Source organism: Corvus brachyrhynchos, unplaced genomic scaffold (assembly GCF_000691975.1).
Source record: "Corvus brachyrhynchos isolate BGI_N302 unplaced genomic scaffold, ASM69197v1 scaffold54, whole genome shotgun sequence".
NCBI lineage: Eukaryota > Metazoa > Chordata > Aves > Passeriformes > Corvidae > Corvus > Corvus brachyrhynchos.
In genome coordinates this window covers 1,889,621-1,911,030 of record NW_008237902.1, presented here as the reverse complement: position 1 = coordinate 1,911,030, position 21,410 = coordinate 1,889,621, and the positions used below count along the sequence as shown (strand labels likewise).

General features: G+C 41.8%; 1 protein-coding gene across 1 annotated transcript in view; it reads left to right on the top strand.

The window, feature by feature from the left end:
* The first annotated feature begins 2,738 nt into the window (after positions 1-2,738).
* Positions 2,739-21,410, top strand: part of PCBD2 (pterin-4 alpha-carbinolamine dehydratase 2) — a 22,544-nt gene continuing 3,872 nt past the window's right edge. The window contains exon 1 of the mRNA XM_017732973.1: positions 2,739-2,899. The gene's annotated coding sequence lies outside the window, so the exon portion shown is untranslated. The remainder of the gene's footprint in view (positions 2,900-21,410) is intronic.

Below are 21,410 nucleotides of genomic sequence, written 5' to 3'. Positions count from 1 at the left end.
AGGGTGAGGGTGAGGGTGAGGGGGGACCGCGCCGGGCCGGGCTGGGGCTGAGGCCGGGGGCGCGGGGCGGAGGGGCCCCTCACGGACAGGCCGCGGGCTCGGGTCAGTCCCCGGCCCTGGGGGAATGGGGATTGCTCAGCCTGGAGGAAGCTCCGGGGAGATCTGGTTGCCACCGTTCAGTACGTGAAGGGGCTAGGGGAGAGATGGAGAGGATTTTGGACAAGGGCGTGGAGGAAAAGGATAAGGGGGAATGGCTTCACACTGATAGAAGGTTAGATAGGATATCGGGAAGAAATTCTTCCCCACGGGAGTGGTGAGGCCCTGGCACAGGCCGCCTAGAGAAGCTGTGGCTGCCCCATCCCTGAAAATGTTCATCCAGGCTGGATGGGGCGTGGAGCAGCCTAGTCTAGTGAAAGGTGCCCTTGCCCATAGCAGGGGGTGGAATAAAATGGGCTGTAGGGTCCCTTCCAACCCAAATCGTTCTGTGATTCTCCCTGTGTCCCCCCGCCATCCCACCTCATGGCCGATTATTTTACAGAAAGCTAATAATGAACAGCAAGTGCAGGGTTCAACCCTCGCCCCTCAGGCATGAGAGTTAGTTTTAATTTTTATGTAATGACTTTTTCCCTGAGCTTCCTCCAAACAAACGTTATTGATCCCTGGGTCAAGCGCACCACCCAACCGCCCCTTGACCCGAGTGTGAGTCAGGTGCCAACACCTCGGGTGCTCGGTCAGCATTGGCACCCGGCGCCCGTTCCTGCTTCCCTGGGGGTCTGGCCATGCCTTTGACGTGCTGCTGAGGGGTATGAGCGTGGAAACGCAATCGGAATCTCCCACTTTATCTTTTTCCTTGTACAAGCTGCTTTCTGCTACATTTCTGAACATCATGATGTGTCGAGGAGCTGACTCAGGATGTGGCCTCCGCAATGCAAAATGTGCTCGGTGTTCACCAGGGTCTGCATCAAACTTGGTCTCCATATTGCTATTAAAAACTCTGTGATCAAATTTCAAGTCACAGCATTGTCTTGTCAATGGCCATGTGTCATGTGAGGTGTCAGGAAGACACCACAGTGTCCCCAGAGTTGGCACAGGACATGTCTGTGCCAGTCAGAGAAGTGGACTTTGTGTTGCATCCTGGTTGCAATCCTGGACTTTGCTATCTCAAATAAAACACCCACCCCTATGACTTTTTGTACATTCGCAGAGTAATTTCATCTTGTGCCACATAAAACAGTGCATTTCAAGACAGCCTTTGGCTTTGGTGATTTTTGTATATGCTTGAAAAAAAAAAGAATGTAAGAAATTCATGCCTACAACTGCAGTTACAGCAATGACAAATCTGAAATTTGTGTTCTTGCAAGCCCAGAGTTGTATTTGAAGTGTAAAGAGCCTAAATTAGTTCGGTTTGGGACCTGTAAAACCCATCTCTCGTTACATCTCTTTGTCCCCCTAAACACAAATAGCAACAGTGATGCTGTTAGATTGATTTACCTCATTTGGGGTTTTTTATCCTATGTTGTTGATTAAAATGTTGCTCCTTGGTCCTCCTGCATCTTAAGGCCTTGCTCAGGTCGCATTAATCGCGTTAATTCCTGCTCTGCTCAGACTCACAGCCCCATCTGGTGGCACCGGGGCTCCCGCTGGAGCACCGGCTGGCAAAGGTAAAAAATCCTGTGAGCTGCTGAGCTGGCGGCAGGTCCTCACTGCCCTCCCATGTCTGAGTGAACTCCTGGAGAAAAACGGCCTTTCTGGAGGACCTCACAAAGCTGGGCCAGCTGCTAAAAGAAAGACTAAAACAATCTGAATGTAGCTGTACTGGGGAGAAAGGTTCTTCCCTCTAAACCACTGCCTTTATCATGAGAGTCTGAGACCCATCTCTCAGAATGTATCATCTGAGGAAGGGCTCATGCTCTTAGTCCCTGCTTCTAGAAAAGGTATCAAATCTCTTCCAAAGGCCCCACAGAACATTCCTCTGTGTTTGGCTCTGGCCTTGTGCGTGGTTCAGCCCCTGATTCAGATATGTAGCATATATATAAGCAGAGTGTTAATCTGTTGTGTCTGTGCTCCCAGTGGCATCAGGAGGACTCCTGTCACTTCAAGTACGCCATACTTAAACACTGGTGCTTTGCAGAATCTAGTGCTTTTACCAGTGATGTCAAACTTCTTATAATTGTGTCTGTATTGTCTTTTTTTTCCTTTTAATTTAGTTATAAAGCTCTTTGTTCCTTGTAGAACTCCACAGTCTTTGCTGTCTTCAAGTCCATTCCTGTTTTCTTAAAAACATAAAATACAAAGTAGGTAGAATGCAATCTCCTGTTTTTCTTCTCCCTTTTGAAATAGGTATTTCCTGATATCTCTTTTAGCCTTATAATTGTACATTTATCAGATAATACAAATCATCCCTTAATTATCAGACAGAGTGGAATATTTGAAAATTAAATGTGGTGTTAAAACATCTGCATAATTCAGATGACCAAGGGTGCAGGTACGCTGGTGTCCATCTTCATTCCTGGGAAAGAGCTTGTTGCTTTTCACAAAAAGCACTTAGCCAAATTTACTTGCCCAAAGAGAAATGGCAGGGTTTGGCTGGTTTAGGTTAAACTGGTCTGAGAAATTACAAACAGTAAGAAACTGCACAGTGAATTTTCTACATCCTCACCTTTGCACAATACATCACCACAATTTCATCGTGTGGTTTTCTTATTGTTGTACAAAAGAGAACCTCAGCCTCACTCGTGCCATGCCTTTATTTTTTTCCGCTCAATAGTCCTCCCAGTCTCACTGGTTGACAACAGAGGAAAGGAACCAAGTTTTACTGGATCTCAAAGCTTCAGGCTGGTCTGAGCTGGGAGAAAGAGATGCCATCTACAAGGAGTTCAATTTCAAAACTTTTAATCAGGTAATGATTGTTGTATGTTGCTTTTAATATAAAAGAAATGTAATTGCTTTAATTTCCATATGGTCCTGATGGGAAAATACTTATATTCAGAAGTTTGGGAGTATCCTGGTGGGGCCAAATCCTCTTGGATTTGTCCTGATGAATTGCTCTCAGATTCTGATCTCATTAGGTGGAGTAAATTAATTCCATTTTGTAGTTGATAAGTAGATTTGTTCTAATATGACAGTTTCTCAATTATAATATTCAGGTCAGGGTCAAGGTTGGTATTGTGGAATCAGACAAAGCAGTATTTGATCCTCTTTTTTTTTTTTTCATTACTAGCACTCATAAGTAAATGCTGGAAATACATAATTGATGGGCAGTGGGGATCATCTTTGTCAGGGAAATACATGAGAAAAATGGGTAAATATAAGAAAGAACAGAAACTTTTAGCGAGTAAGGAGGGGAAAATAGGACGCGTTTCACCTTCTAAGCAGGAAGACAAAGTTCTGGTATATCCTTGACTGAGTTGTAATAGCTGATCTTGCAGTGTCTTTGGCACACAGAGTGCTGGTTTTTATTTACCTCACTGGGTTTTTGTTTGGAGACAGGATCCTGAGCCGCATCTCTCTCGCATATGTCTCGGACATCAGTTACAAACTTGTTTTAGAAATACTGAATTTGTTTTGAGATCCATATTCATCTTACTTTCCCCTGAAAATTCTCTTCTGAGGAATCATGATGTTGCTTAGAAAAAGTCACGTTCCTAGAGCATGAATTTCCCTTTTGTTTTATTTCTGAGGGAGGGGTGAGTTCTTTCTTGGGAGGGAGAGAATTCCCAGGGGTTTTTTGGGTTGATGGATCTCACTGAGCCGGTTCTTGCCCTCACTGTGGAGGGACACGGCAAGCTCCAGTTTGGGGATGCCATGGGTTTGTTGGTGTGTGTAGGGACCAGGAGCTGTGCTGTGAGCTGTTTATTTATATGGCCTTGCCTAAACCCAGAACAAGATGTTTTAGGAAACCACAGTGGGCTGTATAAACAACGATTTGTAACGCTGGCTCTTTTTTTCTCTGTTTCAGTAGTTGTCACAGTAAGGAAAGCCGAGGCAGTATAGAGAGAAGGCGGGTGAGGTGATCCCAGCCCCTCTGCGCTGGGTGAAAGCAAAAGAGGAAACAGCTGCAGGAAAATCCAGCTCTTGAGCAGGACAGTGCTGGTCCAGGGAGCATGTCCAGAGCCCTGAGTACATTTTTAACCTGAATGTTAATGTAGAGCAAGTAGAACCAAATCAGTTCATTCAGAGGGCAGTGAAGGGGAGAAGCCCATGAGAGGGAGCTCACAGGAAGCCTTGGTGAGATGTGCAGGCAGGTGGGGGCTGAAGCAACCAGGAACAAGGCGCATTTGACACCGGTGGGATAGAAGTGACCCTTGGAAGAGTTGAGGTTTCCTGGCTTTTAATATTCATGAAATGGCATCTCTGCCTGGTTATGGTCAAAGTCTTTGTTGGTTCAGCACAACTAGAAATGAGGTTGCCCCCAAAGTTAATTAAAAAGCGGTTTTGCTCACTGTAAATGAGTAAATTGGTTTGATCAGATGGATTTAGACAGTCCCTGTCTGCCAACAGACAGGTAAGGAGACAAATCAGTGTCCTGCACCAGCAGATATCTGGAAAACGCATTGCTTTGACAAAAATGGACAAAGTTGTATTTTTTTTTGACGGTGTAGATTTATCTTACAGCATGGATAGATATCCATATGTCTTCCTGGTTTGAAGGCGAATGGAGCACATACCAGTATAGGAAGTTGAGTATATTTAAATAAGCTTATTGGTAAATGATGAACTATATGTTTATACTTCTAGTACCTGTAGTTGTAGGAGGAGTACTTTAAAAAATGACCACTTCAATTGTTTGGGAGATATTAGAACAGTGTCTTTCATTCTTAGCTGCTTTCATGGATGTAAGGCAGAAATGAGAGCAGAGGCTGGGAATTGGCTTCAAAACGGAACTTTCTGCCCCCACTTGGGAGAAAAAGCCACGCGGGTGCGTGCTGTGGGCAGTTCTGGTTGTATCAAGCTTAGATGCAAGTATCTAAGGGCAGAATTTCACCTGTTGATTTTTATGGATTTATTGCAGTGTCCCCTTTGAATTGCAGAGTGCAGAAGTCATTCTTGTTCCCGTAGTCCAGGAGCAGGCTCAACATGCAGATCCCAAGGGCATTAGATCCTTACCTGGTATTAGAGAGCAGGTATTTGCCTTTCGATAAGTTGAAGCTGAAAATAAATTAAAATTATGCATGTAAGCTTAATTTTATTAAATTATGCACATACACTTGTATTTATAATGACTATTAGTAAATACTGTGTTTACTACAACCTAGGAAACAAATGACAAAAGTGGAGGTATACCTGCCTTGTACTTTGGGAGAATTTAGTCCTGCAATGAAAAAATGGGACTCGTAGGTACAACTGCTTTCATTTAATGTAGTAAATATTCTATGTACAGGATTTAAAGTGTTTAGTAAAAAGTCAGAGGACTGAGAAATGTCATTTCCTCTGTGATCTTCTTGCTGCCCTTTTACAGATGGTATAAAATCAGGTGTGGAAAAAAAAAAACACCCCCAAAAATACAAAAAAAGTAGTTGAGCTGACATGAAAGGTATTTCAAATTTATGTTTTGCAGATGATATCGGTATGATTAATGTATTCATTGCTTTTTTTTTTTTTATTGCTTCTTGCAGATAATGTTCATGATGCATGGAAAATTCTGTGGCTTCAAAATCTATGCCAGGTTTACAAAGTCTGTGTATGTCCACAGATGTTAAGAATATAAACACAACTTTTATTATAAAGTTGTGCAAATGTGTAGACATGAGCTTGGTTTATGTATATTATTTTCAGCATGAGAATGAAATGAAACTTCTGTGAAACGAGAGTTATTTAGATTCCTGAAGCTTTCAGGCTGAGATTAGCTCAGTTAAAAGCGATCAGCAGTGAGCTGCCTTTGTAAGACTGACAAGCTAATGACACTTCTGGCTCAGGGAATTAGTTTGTAACCCAGAATTTGAAAGCACTGACGGTGATTGTTAGTCTGAAGATACATTTTCATGAAAATGGGCTTTGGTGGTACAGTTCTCTGAAATAAGCTGAAAACCAGCCTGGGGTTACTACTGAAAGGCCTTTGTTGGTTTTGTTGCTGTGGATGCCCACCAAGCACCAGTCCTGGGAGACTGGATGGCATTGGCTGTATGTTCCCATTATGTGAGGTAGCCTTCTGGTGGGTGGGTGTTCTGCACCTTGTATAAAATAAAATACACCTGTGGTAGGGGCAAACACAATTCAGCTGTAGAGGAGAGTGCTGTGTCCAGAAGAGCTGTGCTGATGCCGCCAATGTATCCATTCCTCCTTATGCCTTGCAATTGCCCTGAGCTATTGCCACTCTGGAGTGGCAGGTAGGCAGTGATGAGTTAACACTGGAGTCTTTTACCTTCAGGACCCTCAGTGGGGTGCACTTGCTCAAGAGCACCCAGGTTGAGTCACTTTTCCCAAGGAACATGTGCTTGGCAGGAATGTCTGTGAGCGAGGTTTTGGAGAGGAGGTGGGCTTGGAGCACTCTGTGGCAAGTCTCAATCCCTGCTATGCACCTGGGTGCTCGTGGGCCTCTACAAACCTCACAGACACATCAGGGAGCTTCTCTGGGGCCCTTCTTCCAGGCGGCAGGGCAGAGAAGAGCGACTGGTGAGGCTTTCAGGCCATGGTGTAGCATCACGAAGGGACACTTTCATCCATTCAGATCTTTGTGCTACTGAAACAAAATGGTTTTCTTCCAGTGGAGTAAGCCCTCTGCTTCCAGTCTGCTCAAACAAAATTGGTAATTGGGATAGAAAGTTAATTTATGCCTCCAGATCATGCTGGTAACTTCTCCCAGCATTCCAGGTGAGTTCACCTTGAGAGCAGTGATCTGGAAGAGAGGATAGGCCTGTTTTAAAGATGTGAATTTCTCCCAGATTCATCTCAAGCCCAGTCCTGGGCTGGGCAAGCAGCTGTGAAGGGGTGTGAGTGCAGGATGCAAAGTGCTCTGTTTGGGTCCTGTATCCAGCTGCTCACTTTGCCTGAATTTGCAGGAACATCTTAGCTCTGAGACTTCCATGTCTCTCGTCAAACTTGGTTGGATTTGACCAGAGGGTTTAAGGGGCAACTGCCTGTGTGATTGCGTTTCCGTAGGTAATCACACCAAGGCAGCAAATGCAGTTAGGAAATTACAAAGGTGGGCAAGTTTGCTGATGGTCAGGTTCAGCATTTACAGCTGCTTTCTTTTATAGGGTAAGTTTTTAATTAAGTTTGTTTAAAAAAAAAAATATCATATAGGAAGTCTCTATAAGACCTCTAATGTAATTTTCTAAAATGACAGGAAATCAAATGCTCTAAGAGTTTGAAAGCTATTTCAGATACATTTTTTGTCTTTTGGGGTAAGAGAACAGAGGTGGAAGATGAGCCTGAGTAGAGGGGACGGTATGGAAGTGTCTCAGTGCAATTTTTGTCTTGAGTTTTGAGAACATATTTAAAGATGTGCAAAAAATCTAGGAATATTAAATAAATTATTATTCTCAATTTGCGTTTCCTTTACAGATTGGATATCTCTCTTAGTTGCAATCTGGGAAAAAAAAAATCAGACAGAGCATGCCTTTTTTTCTCCCTCCTGGTGATGCCAATTTTTTTTCCTTTGGCTGTAGGGAGACATGCTCAGTTTTGTCCCTTTAAATTGATGGTTCTTGTTGTGTGATCCCAGTTACACATCCGAACGAATTTGGTGGGATATGCAATGCATACTCTTGATTTCTTTTGATGGCAGTACTTGGTGCCAGTCCCTGCAATATAATCTGTATCCATCCTTCCTTTTTTCTACTCCTGGCACATTGCTTTGTTTTCTACATTCATCAAAGGTTGGAAAAACTGGTTTTATACATATAGGCAGTGTATTTCATTGCCACTTTATGTACTTAATCTTTTGGCTGTTTGTCTAAAAAAGGTCCACGCCTTTTATGTATTGAAAACATAATATCCTTTAACTTACAATCTGCAGAGTTAAAATGAATTTTATGGTAAATATTCAGTTGTGGACCACATCTCCAGCTTTTTATATGCCACAGCGGTCTTGTGTTTTTTTTCTTCTCCATTGTCTGATAGTGAGGTCATTTTCAGTCCTCTTGAGATATTTTATTCCCAGCCAGATGCAAGCCATATATTAAAAGTAGCACCTGTGGCTAATATCACAGCAGCTTACCATAAATTTACATGGTAACTAGGATTATATCTGTCAAGACTGTTAAAAAATGTCTAGTTTTAATTTGATTTCCAGTATTGAAGGAGCTCTCCAACATTTTGCTTCATAACTATATTTTAAAAGTTAAAATCACTCCATTGTTAAGTTTTATAGCACTCCCAGTGCCCATTAAGTTGATTTGTTAAATGGGGGTCAGAATAAAGCAAGTCGGCTACAGGAGGATCGGAAACCAACCCATTTGTGACAAATTTAGTCCTCGCGTGTGAATCTTCTCAGAGCCCAAGGAGTGATTGGATTCAGGTGCAGCCTGTGTCAGTTGTGTTTAACCTCAAAGCCTGAGCAGTTTCAGCCCGACTGTCACTTCTGCTGATCGAAAGTTGGACTCATTTTTGTACGTTTTGGGGGGAATTGCTATTTTTAATGTAGTATTGCTCTGCCTGCTCCTTCTGCTAGAGTTTTGCATTTGATTGCCTGTCGACTGAAAATAAATTATTTTTCTATCCACCTAGGTAGGTGCTGGTTTTCATATAGGCTTTCTGAAACTGCTTCATTTTCCATTATCCTTTGAGTCCTCTCCCATATGCTGTGATTTGTGCACCTGCAAAGTTATGAAAATATTTTGTTGGTAGTTATGTTGTTCACTAACTTCCCAGCATTTATGAATACAATAACAGATTTACAATAAATCAGAATTATTTATGAGTGGGTTTACAGAGTTGAGAATATCTTTGTATCTGAAAATAATGAATTTCTGGCGTATTTGCCTGTTGACATTTTCCTTTATTAGAAACTGATAGTGAAGTTTTTGGGACTGGCAGAAGTTAACCTGAGGCTGAAACACAGTCAGTGAACTGCATCAAGTGTCTCAGAGCAGAACATAGTAAAAATATATGATTCCTGGATGGTCACACCTTCCTTGAGTTTATTCTTGGGATCGACTGAGTAAATAAGAGTCTCGCCTCTGAGTCGGCAGGTCAGGGTGCAGCTGTGGGACCTGGACATGATCCACCTGCCCGCGCCACTGCCTGGCACTGCCTGTGGGACAAAGGTAGTGCAGGGTCTGGGGGAAATGAAATGAGAGCTTCCAGGGAGATAGCTTGTTTGGAAGCTTATGATTCTCCTTCCTTGGCCTTGGGGAAGGAGGAGATGACACTGGTGCTCTGATCAGTGTGTTCTGTATCCAGTGATGCTTCTAGTTAATTGGCAGTCAGTGGTGAGAAGTTGTGCAAAGTTGGAGGTCTGTAAATGGTAGAAATGTGTGATCTGGTTGTGTCTAGGAAGAAATTAAATCCTTGCTGCTGGAAGTTGGGAAATAAGGTATTTATTTTCTTCTCACGGCCATCATGGCTTGCAGTGTACAAATCCTAGAATGGTTTGGGTTGGAAGGGATCTCAGAGTTCATCTGATTCCGAACCTCTGCCTTGGGCAGGGACACCTTTCACTACCCCAGTTTGCTCCAAGCCCCATCCAACCTTGCCTTGAGCGCTCCAGGGATGGGGCAGCCATAGCTTCTCTGGGCAACCTGTGCCAGGGCCTCACCATCCTCACAGGGAGGAATTTCATTCCAATATCCAATCTGATCCTGCCCTCTGTCACTTTGAAGCCATTGCCCCTTGTTCGGTCACTCCATGCCCTTGTAAGAAGTCCCTCCCTGTCTCTCCTGTAGCCCCTTTAGGTGATGGTTTATCTTTGTGCTGTGAAGTGTCCCATCTCCTCTTTGCCAGGGTCTGTGTGTGTAGAGGCCACCACCCTTGTGTCCCACCTGCTTGTGACAAGTGCTGTTACAGTACCCATGTCACCAGTATAATTTCATCATGGCACTGCCAGTGGTACCAGGCCACCAGGGTTATTTAAAATGTCATGATATTAATCATATTTAAATAAAAATAATTATCTTTAAATTGAAGACTCAAGAGTGGTCATATGTCCTTCATCATGCAAAATGTCGCATCCTGGTTGTGGTAGAGTTTGCATCAGTTTTGGGGTTTTTTGTGACTTAACTGTAATTTGGGATACTCATTTTCTTGATGAGCTAAGTCATATTTCTCCCTAAAATAAACCATTATTTTATTGTTTATAATTATTGGGGTGTGGTGTTTCTAATTGCTGAATTTTCCCCCCTCAGTAGACCTGTTGTATCTCCTTTTATGCACTCCACTGCTTAAAATCTGCCCGGTTGACCTTTGGGCTGCTCTCCAGTTGGCTCCAATACAAATGTTTTTTGTAACAGATGGATTTATTATCACTCAAGTAAAAATTATTGCAGCATTTGTCTTAATGTTTGTTGCATGCATTGATCTGAAAATGCAAAAGAAATTATTTGTCAAAATGCCTTTTGGATCTCACAAGCTGTCTTGTAGATTTGTAGCAAAAAAAAAATATTTCTCCTTTTTTTTTTCCAGCTGCACAAATTGATTTTTTCAATTAAACAGAACAAATGTTCTTACACCCATGTGGACAGTGCTCAAAGAGAGCAAATGGGAGCAGGTCAACCTAATTTTAGCTACAGTTTTGGCACTTTCCATGATAAAACACCTTTGAAAAATGAATGGAAAATTCAGTGGGTTTGAATTCAGTCGAATAGCTTCATTTGGGAATATGCAAGTATGAGTGCCTCTTTTGAAGAAGATGGTTACTCAGTGAATGTTCTTATCTTTTCAGTTAAGGAAAACTGGTTTCTAGAAACTCCTTTATGCAGTAAAATTTATTTTTATGGGGGCACTGGAATGATGCTGGTTAAATGCAATCCTGGTTGTTTAACCTTTTGCATCTCCTTGCTTTTGGAGCAACGCCTGCCTATGGTTTCAAACCGTAAATTGCCTTTAGCACCGGCAGCTCTCACCTTCTCATACTCCCACAAAGGAGCGACGTGCTTTGGGATATTATTCTCTGCAGCTGTAATTAAAAATGGACTCCGGCTGGCAGAATAAACTAAAATAAAACTACAACGCCCCTATTTCAAAATTAACCATTACTCACCAAAAGCACATCAAACCCACTTAGCGGACATCCGTTAATCCCACCGTGAGCCGGTTCAGGCTTTAATGCACACTGTTTTACACGTTAAGGGGTTTGAAGTCACGGGCCAGTGCTGACCTTTCGCATCTGCTCCTCTCGCAGTAGGAATCTCCGCTCGCCGCTCCCCGTCAGGGTGGATTAGCGTGATGAAGTGCAGCTCTTCTGCTGGCTGCAATTTTGGGTTTTGATCAGAATTATTTCTTTCACAAACAATCACGTTTGGCTAAAACGTTACATCTGCTCTGAAAAGCCACTGGCAGGGCCATGGTTTATCAGGGCAAGGCATGTGGAGGTTTTTTAGCCCTCTTTTATAAAGCTACAAACCTACTTCACATGGGTTTTTTGGGGGGAGAGCTTCCTTTCTTCCGCTTGCCCTTTATTCCTTTAGTTTTGTTTGGCTGAGATGAAAAGTCATTTTGGATAAACATGAAGCTGGTTGTGATGTCTTGGAGGGGTTTGGTGGGAGCACAGTGATGAGTGGGAAGCCCTGTGCTGAGTCAGCACTGCACTGTTGGGTTTATTTATTGCTAAGGATGCTTTGTAGGAAAATGTTATTTATTCCTAGCATCAGAGGAAAAAGTCCTGATTGCATGATCTACTGTGATTTTCCTCAGACTGAGATGAGAATAACAACAGACAGTTAAATATATGTCTGTGTATGTCCAAGGTGTCCCTGGTCGAGGGAACATTTAGTCTGTGTTACAATGGGTGGGTGCTTGTAGTAAGCTAAAATACTGTTAACTGTACAAGCCCAGAATGCTAGGTTTATGCATGCATCTTGTAATGCCCCATCTAACAAAAAAAACAAGAGTTCTACAAAGGGTTTCCCTTTGTGGCTCATACGAATTTCTAAAAGAAATTTGATGTTCACTGGAGAACTCAGAAATCCTATTTGCCTCCCCTCCTGAGCCTGTGTCCCTGTTTCCAGGTGTACCAATGTACAAGCAGCGTGGGTTGCCCAGAGAAGCCCTTGTGTTCTGGTAAAAAAACAACCAACAAAAACCCCATGGAACTTCTCAAAATATTGCTCATGGAACATACTCTGTCACTTCTAGGCATGTGCTTGGAGCATAAGAAGGGGTCTGAAGACAGTGGATAATGTGAAGTGCAGGTTGAGTATCTGAATTGTTGGCAGTTAGGTGAGCCGTGTCCTTAATAACACAACTTAGTGTAGCTGCTTTTATCCTTTTCTCTGTGACCTGCTCCAGCTGTTCTTCCAAATAGCAGAGACAGGAGATGAGGCTCAGGTCGAGGTGACCTACAGATCCCAGAGGGAGCAGTGGGCATGGCAAACCAGGCAAGGGGCCCAACTGTGCGGAGCTTGAAGGATGCCCCATCTTGTCTGGGAGGATGCTTGGTCTGTCCTACTCTTTTTTTCCCAAGTGTTCTGTTGTTTCTAGATTTTAAATGTGTTCTTTTGGAAAATAACATTTGAATTTTATGGTGCAATATAAATTAGCAGCCTGCCAGTGCTGGCCCAGCTAAGTCTCCTCCTGTGTTCACTGCCCCTGCGTATCGCCTAAACTCTTCTACTATAAAAGGTGGCCAAACATTAAAATCTGTTCTGACAGTACAGTAGGACACCTTCAGCAGTTGAGTGAAACGATTCCCTGACTGGATCTGCAGTAAATGGTCCTTAGTTTGCTTTATTGCAAATCTCTAGATCTTTTTAACTTCGGGCTTGGCCAAGAGAATGATGGGAAGACCTGTCCAAATTCCTCATATCTCCATCGTGTTTTCTCTGTTGCATGTTTGAATTGCTGAACTTGTCTTTAAAAAAACAAACTAAACCAAAAAAGCTGACAGGATAGTGGAAGATGAAATGGTCATGAGACCAACTTCTTCCCTTAATCCATCATAAAGCAAAGCCTTTCTTATCATTCTTTGATGTGTTCTTAGGATCATAAATGGCAGAGATTTAGAGGATTATCAGAGGCAGGATATGATTGCCCTTGGATGCTCAGCAGAGAAGATCTTGGATATTAAACTGATAGTATGTGTAATCTTGGCCAAAAGACCAAGGAGAATTTTGTCTGAGCATCCCTGTGTTATCAACAGCAGGGATGGCATGTGAACTTCACTTTCATGTCTGCAGAATGAAATCATTCCTTCACGTATGAGTAAAAACAAACATTGGGGAAAATAGCAGAATATTTTGTTCTGCTCCAGTCAAATCTGTTTCATCCAAAATGCGGCGTGATGGGATAATGAACTCCTCTGTTCTTCTACACCATACCTGCACTGCATAAAAGTCAGAGGGTTTGAGAAACTTTTAAAAGTGGAGCATTCACTTAAATTAATTCTGATCTGCTCTGGTTTATGATACCTTCATGTCATGGACTGGCACTGTGCTGTCAAGGATGATTCATTGCCCTCTGCTTTAGCAGAGGGCTCAGGTGTCTGAATTCAGAAGGTTGGAACTGGGGACTCCCTGCACGTTGTTACTACTTTATTTTATAGTGGTTTGTGTGATGGCTTTACTACAGTACAGCCAAGGGTTTGATTTGCTGGACCAAACATTAGCTTTAACAAGTCAAATTATCATTGTTCTTTCAGTTGTGCAGCCAAGAGAATTTATTATATTAAGTGCCTGATTACTTTAGCAGGTGCTCAGTAAATGGGGACTTCACCGTGTTATTTCATGTTTTTAGGTAGGGTGCAAAAAGCTCATTTTAAAAAGTCATGTTTCTTGAAATTGCTGTTTTATTTGGTGCAAACCTCCTAAGTGCAACCTTTGTATTACATTTTTTAACACAAAGCACACAAAAATGGCTTGGGAGGTGGAGAGCCACATTGAGCTTTTGACAAGGCTGGAGGATTTCTTCCATGTTCTAGTTCAGTCCTGAAACCTGGGATTATTGCCCTCATTTTTTCTGGAAAATGTAATTTAGAGATCTACAACTTTTAATAAATAAAATAATATTTATTAGTCTATGTTTATAAGTGCTGAGGGACTGGGGGAAAAAAAGGAAAAATAAAAGCATTTATTTTGAATATTTCAATATGAAATGATGCATCACAAATACCACATGACCTAGTTCCAGGTTTGCTTGGGATTTAGGGTATCTACTTATTTTGCAGAAGTTGTTATGGGCAACTAAAATTATATTTATCTACCTATAAACAAACTAATGTATTTTCTAATATGGTTGTATTGACATTGAAACTTTTATCACTTCCAGAAAGTTTTTATGCTGCCTTAAGACATCTCCATTTTCTCTCACTTCTACTCCATCAAGTCTATAAATCTCTCTGGTGGAACAGGTGATTAATTTTGGTGTGAAGTGTGTTCATTAAATCACCAAGAATATTTTCTGTGTTCTGTTCATGAAAGCCATGGTGCAATCGCTTATTATAATAAAAAGGAGAATAGGAATAAAGATCTTCAGCATGGAGGCTGCTGGAAAAGTCAAGATGTGATGAAGAAGAAGGTAATACATGTAACATTTTATGTTTTATTATTACCAGTAAGAGAAAGAAGGCCTAAATTCAGCGGTTGTTAAAATCCTGATATAAACAGGCTTAGAAAAGACCAGGTTGGGGTTTGTTGTACAGATTGTACACAAGGGTTTTTTGCATACTTAAATGAGCTTGGGAGGAAGAGGAGAGAAGAGCAAGGAGCAGGATTTAAGTGCAGCTCAGTGCTCTCTACTTTCCTCAAAGTCCCTTTCCTTGCACTGATCCGTGTCCATTGACCTTAGCAGAATACTTGAATTTTCCTTTGAAACCGGTTGAAACTCAGATGGGGCAAATGACACTTGCATCTGCTTTATGACTATTAATGGTTTTAAGATGAAAGAGGGTAGATTTAGATTGGATATTGGGAAGAAATTCTTCCCTTTGAGGGTGGTGAGGCACTGGCACAGGTTGCCCAGGAAAGCTGTGAATCCCTGGAAGTGTTCAAGACCATCTTGGATGGGGCTTGGAGCAACCTGGGATGGTGGAAGATGTTCCTGCCTGTGGCAGGAGATTAGAACAAGATGGTATTTAAAGTGCCTTCCAACCCAAACCATTCTGTCATTCTGATTCTGTGATGTCGTAGCTTAGGTCATGGCTGAACTGGGAAGATGAAGCCTTAAACTCCAATCCCTTTGGAGAGCTGCATCTCAAGCATTGTCAGAACTGTGTTGTGTCTAGTGCTGCACTGGGTCTAAAGGGTGCTGGGTGAGTGCAAACTTCCCTTTGCCACAAGCGGTGTGGGCCTTTTCTGGGACAGCATTCCTGAAATCGCCTTCTGTCATCTCCTGCGGCTCTTGACATTGTACCGGTACCTGTGCGAGAAACGTCCCCATCGAGGCAAGGCTGTGCCTCCCAGCTCCACTCCTCTCTGCCTCCAGTTATTCTTCATGTTCTTCAAATTGGTAAATCATATGACAATAAACAGAAATACCCTCAGTGAAGAGAGAAGGGGAAACTGTTGTTTATCTGGTCAGGTGGTTTAGATTAGCAGTGATGCTGGTCTGTATTATGTTACTTTAAATCATAGTGTCCCAACAGGACATAAATTATGAAGATTGTTACAGTATGTTTCATCCAATGTAAGATCAACAAATTGGAATAATTTTTTTAATAAGAAAATCAGTGCTTTGGCAAGGTTATTGGTGAAGAATTTAATTTAACTTGATCTTTGCTTGCATTATTTCTTAATATATAAAAACTATTTGCATAATGTATGAAGTATAAACATTTTTAGAATCAAAGGCAAGAATGCCTTTTCCAAGATTACATAGAGTGGCAAACTACTTAGAATAGATCAGTGTTTGTGCTTTTGCTGTCAAAAATGTTTGATATAGAACTGGCAAGCTGGTTTCTTCACTGACATAATTGTAAACAAGTGTTGGGAGACAGAAACAGCGTTCTTTGGAGAACATGGTGTAAAGGTTTGCACGTTCTCCGCTGCACATCTAACACAGAGAGCAATGTTTACAACCGCAATAGGAATGTAAATAGGTAACTTTTTTTGGAGTGTAAAGCAGCATTGCACTTTTGTGTCGATGATGTATGCAGATAAGTATGGGGGATGTGAGTGGTCAGCTCTGGATTTTTAAAGAATATTGTAAACACAGAAAAGCATTGACAATTCAGTTGGAAATTTGAGTTGTGGGGGTTTTTACAGTTTCAGATATTGCTATGAAGACAGAAACGGCATCTCAGTCCATGCCAGTGTGTCTGTAGTATTATTCTTCCATCCTTTCCCGTCATTAGTGTCCTTATCCTTCAGAATTAAAAGCACTGCTTTCCCTAGTCACAAGTGATGCTGGGGAATGGGAGGGTTGCCTCTGTTCACAATATTTTGCTGCTCAAGCTATTAAAGAAGAGAAAACCAAATTTCTACCAGTGGTTCATCAGGTGTTGTTCACCGTCAGACCCTGCTGGGTGCCCATGTCAGGATGGGGTGGGATGGAGGGAGTAGGGAATTGTAGGCACAATGCCTGATCTGCCTTGTCCATTACTTGAAGCCTCAGCAGAGAGATGGAGGACATGAGTAACCTGAGTTTAGCTCTATTTTGGTGCATGGTTATTTGCATTCTTAATTACTGCCTCGCTGTTTGTGGATTGATGTTAGAAAAGGGGGAGCGCAATGAGAAGATATTAACCTGTTTTATGTTGTGTATGAATCCAGACACAGACAAAAAAAAGGAGGAAAGTATCTAATGCCATGTGGATCCAGTGTCCCTGAGGATAGTTCAGGCAGCTTGATGATGCCAGCTGGGAAGAATCCCAAAATGGGCACGTGGTTTTGTGAATGAATACCTGTCCTTCTGTGCTGCTGCCATTACTTTCCTAAATACTAGTTAGATTCCTCTTTTTTTGTGTTTTAACTATGTTGTCATTTTCAGATAACGAGTGTAGCTTTATGGCATGATTTATGCGTATTTATACGATAAAAGTAGTGATGGAATAAAGAGAATTAAAATAAAACAAACTCCAATTTTTTCCTGCGAGCACAGCGGAAATGTCGTGACAGCCCTTGTGACTAGCAGCTGGTCCTGACTTACAATAGCTTGACGTTAAAGAGCTTTTTCCTTTTATCTTCTGGCTTGTAGCTCACTGTTAGGTAGTAGTGTCAACTGGATATATGAAAGCTTCTGGAGTTTGGGAGTGAACCTTAATGATTTGATTTTATTGTTACAAGTGTCAAACTGCTAAGGAGAATATGTGCTGTACCCTGGGTACTTTTTACTCGGGTGAGTGGAGAGCAAACGTGTGAGGTGTAGTCATCTCCTGTATGACAGTGTCACTGTAACCTGAGTAATTTATTAATTTCCCACTGATAAATGGTACAGATGCAGCCTGGGTGGCGGGGGAAGGGAAGACAGGTAGCCCTTGCACTGCAGAAGGTCAGGGTTAATGCTACCTCCAGCGTTATAATGACAGATGGGAGGCAGAAACCTTAATGTACTTGTGATTAGCACATGCTTTCCTTGGCTGGGCGTCCAGAGGATTTAAGAAGCCCAAGTGCACACTTCATTTTAAAACAAACAAATAAAAAGTGTGCATGGTTATATTGTTGAGCCTTTCAGCTGTTTTTCTTATATATCTCCACTTTCAAGTCAAGAACTGTCAGCTGCTTTCTTGTGGAGATGCACGGGGGTGATCCATCACGGGGGACTTGCAGTAGGTGATGTATGAGCACAACACAACGACCTGTGGGCCTTTGATGTATAACTCATCAAGATAATGTTGGCAAGCATTGTACAAAAGCAGCATGTTTAAAAAGTATTAAGATGAATGGATTCCTTGCTTAAGGAGTGTGAAAGGAAGAATAATAGCAGATTAGCTCCAGGATTGTGCGGTTCTCCCGGAGCTGTGCAGCGCTGTGTGGAGCAGAGGGGCAGATGGAATTTCATCTTTCCTCCCACTTTTGACAGCAAAGTGTCTGGCCCTGGTTTTCCCATTCTCTGGAAACAAAAGTAACATTAAGTCTTATTTTGTGATAGTAGATTATATCAGTTTCAAGAGCAGCTTGGCCAGTCACAAAACATTGTGAGATAGCTGAATTCTTTTTAAGTTTACCTGGGGTTTTTTTTTCACTTCTTTAGGTTAACTTGTTCTTCTAAGAGTAGCCCTAATTTTTATCTCATGGAGACATAGTAGGGCTGCTAATATTTAACAGACATTTTAGATGTGATGTTACAACTGAAACACCAGTAGCTTTTAGTTCGTTCTTTCCTGATCTTAAAAGACATGAAGGGAAGGAGAGGGAAGAGATGTACCAGTGCACCCAAGGCATCTTGTCCTTACAGGATTGCTTCGCTCCTTACTTACATTGCTCTTCATGGTTTGTTGCAGGGACTCTGCACTTTGCCACCCGTTGGGTGGCATGATCTACTTGTGTGGAGTTCCCTGTATGTCTGGATACTATTTTAGCCCAGAAGTCCTAAAAGGGTTAGGTTGAAAATGTGTCTAATATGCCTATTTTTGAAAAAACAGAGTACTTCATAATATTTACTCCACTGAAGTCTCTTTTAATACTTCTTTATGGCTTCTAGAAAATGCACAAAATCTTTCTTTCTCCTGTCTTTTTATTTTTGAAGGAAAAATCAGAAAAAGTTCTCGTTAGGGGCCAAGGGACTGCAGATCCCTGTTGTTAATAGGGTGAAAGTCAAGACTGTGTTGGGTCTCACTGAGTGAATGTGCTTGTCCTACTTTCATCAAGAAATGTGTGATGGTCTGATAAACTCTGCCCACCAGTGCAGTCTTGACAATGATCTTGCACTGCAGACTGCATAATAATTTTCATTATTTTTAATTAAAGTTGAAGAAGTGCAGACTCCTGCTCAAATTAAGGTTGGTTGTGTTGCCGGAATGCGGTAATTACTTTAATTGATCACAAGATAGTTTCCTTGATCACCAATTAGACCAAATTACCGATCAAGTTTCAAGACGTGAAGAAATGTCCAAACTGATTTTGTGTAATAGTGTTTTAATATCTAACCAAACCTAAATATCTTTTCCTTCCAGAGCCAGTTGTATTTTCCCAAAGAAAGGTTAAGGCTCTACAAATATAAAGGTGATTCATAAACAATAGCGTTCCAATTCATTTAATTTGCAAAGGAAGTATTTAAGACCTTAATGGAGGTTGTGTTGGTGAAATTGCTCAGTAGAACCATAGCTCATTTTCCTAGTGAGAGATATACATTTTGTGTGTAATTAAAATAAACTAAAATGCAGTGAGTAAGTTGCTGTGGGTAATGTGCAGGGAAGGAGAACATCTCCGAGCAGAGCAGGGCATGCACGAAGGCGGGCAGCCTTCGTCCTTCTCTGGTTGCAACAGTTGTGGGCAGCTGGAGCAACAAGCAGCAGGATGTGTCCTGGGGAGAGTCCTCTCTGCTGGAATTTATTCCTTTTCATGAGTTGGACAGTCTCAAGTTGAGCAGTCTTCGGTAGGATGAAAAATTTTATGACCGATGTCCATTTTATTCAGCTGGAGACTCTACTCTCAGCGGGGAAGGGGTAGTGGGATGGCATGTTGGTGCACTGACTGGGGGGATTTGGTGGTCTACTGATGAGGGGGATTTGTCATCTGAAGTGTGGAGGAAGGTCTACAGAGCAAATTAATTTTTTAAGAGTCATTTGCTTGTGTAATTTTCTCTGTGTGCTTTCGTTGGAGCAATGATTACTGTCTCACCATTAGTGACTGTGTTTGCAGTGTGACCCGGGTCTGTACGTATGTGGGCGAGTTCCTGGGATGAACAGACAGACACCAATAGAGCATACACAAACCTGCTAGGGGGTTTTATAAATTCATTCTTATTTTTTCCCTTGCTATTTGTTTCTATAAAGGCACTTTGGTTGCAGACACATCACTGTTTTAAACTTTTGGGGACATTTCTGTGTACAGATTGCTGTGTTGTAAATAGCATTAAGCCCATGGACACGCTAAAAACATTTAAATCAGCACTATTAATAGAGAAGTTTTGCAAATCTTTGCTAACATTGGATGCACAACTTGCAGCTTTCTACTTCAAAGTGTACTGCTGAAACATGGGCAAATTTTTAAAGTAATTGTTCACTCAAAGTAAAACTAAACCAAGTGAGAGATTCAAGGGAAGTTAGATTCTTCTGAATTTTGGAATGCTCTTGGGTCAAAGAAAAAAAGCTTTTTAATTGCTGACAGTTTGGTGATTTCCAAATGACAAACCTCATTGGAATGATTTTCTCTGATTATAACGTTTGCATTCATTTGACTGGCAAAGCGACCAATAAAGTCATTCTTCATCCAGGCACCAATTCTTTTTTTTCCTTAAAGGTTTTTGCAATTTGTGAGAGGGAAAAAGACTTGAAACTATTATCAACCATTATATGTTATTCATTGACCACATGTTTGTTTGAAATGGCCATCGCCTGGTGGAATGCGGGCTATATACATTCTCTTCCATAAATTAGCACTAAAAACCTACCTAAATCAGGTATGGTTTTGTGGAGCTTGTTGTATTATAATCTGAACCAGACTGTAACGTGGATGTTCCTCCAGCTTTGCATGTTAATTCAGGTCCTGAACCCGATGGATGGAGCTTGGTATGAACAAAGCCTGCTGCTGGGAGGCGTCCTGCTCACATTCCCAGGCCCTTCCGGCCCCGCTGCATAATTACAGTCTTGATTTGCATGGACATTCTTATTTTCTTTATAATGCAGTGATTTGCTCCTAAGTACTTTGGCAAAGGCCTGCTATTATTTTCCTTTTGAGCCTATGATAAAACCTGTGTCCTGGGGGAGCATGCAGGGACAGAGGATTGGAAAACATATTTTAACTCGTTTAAAGGGAAAACATGTCTCATAAAGCAGAGGGGCAGACCCACCCACTGCCTTTTTCTCCCCAATAAAATAAATAGCAAAGTGGTTAAAGGGAGAGGTGTGTTTCTGGAAGCAGTGTTGGCCATACTGCGGCATGGTGCTTAGTTAGAAATGGCACGTTTCTAAGATGCAGTAGGGGATGGAGGACTTGGGATGGATATTTAAAATCCCTGCTGATGCCAGAGGTAAAATCATTGCTGTCAGCAATAGCTTTGAGTACTGGGCTAAGTCACATTGAGCAGAGTGATTTACCAGGATCTGTAGGGGATCATTTCAGCTGTATTGGGAAATGCACCAGTGGCATGAGAAGTTCAAATGCCTCTTTAGCACACACACACCCAAGGTGCAGCCATCTGGGGCATCTTGAGGAGATTTTGAGATTTTGGAGTGAATCTTGCCAATCCTGGCTGGTGGAGTATTTTCCTCTTTGCTCTCT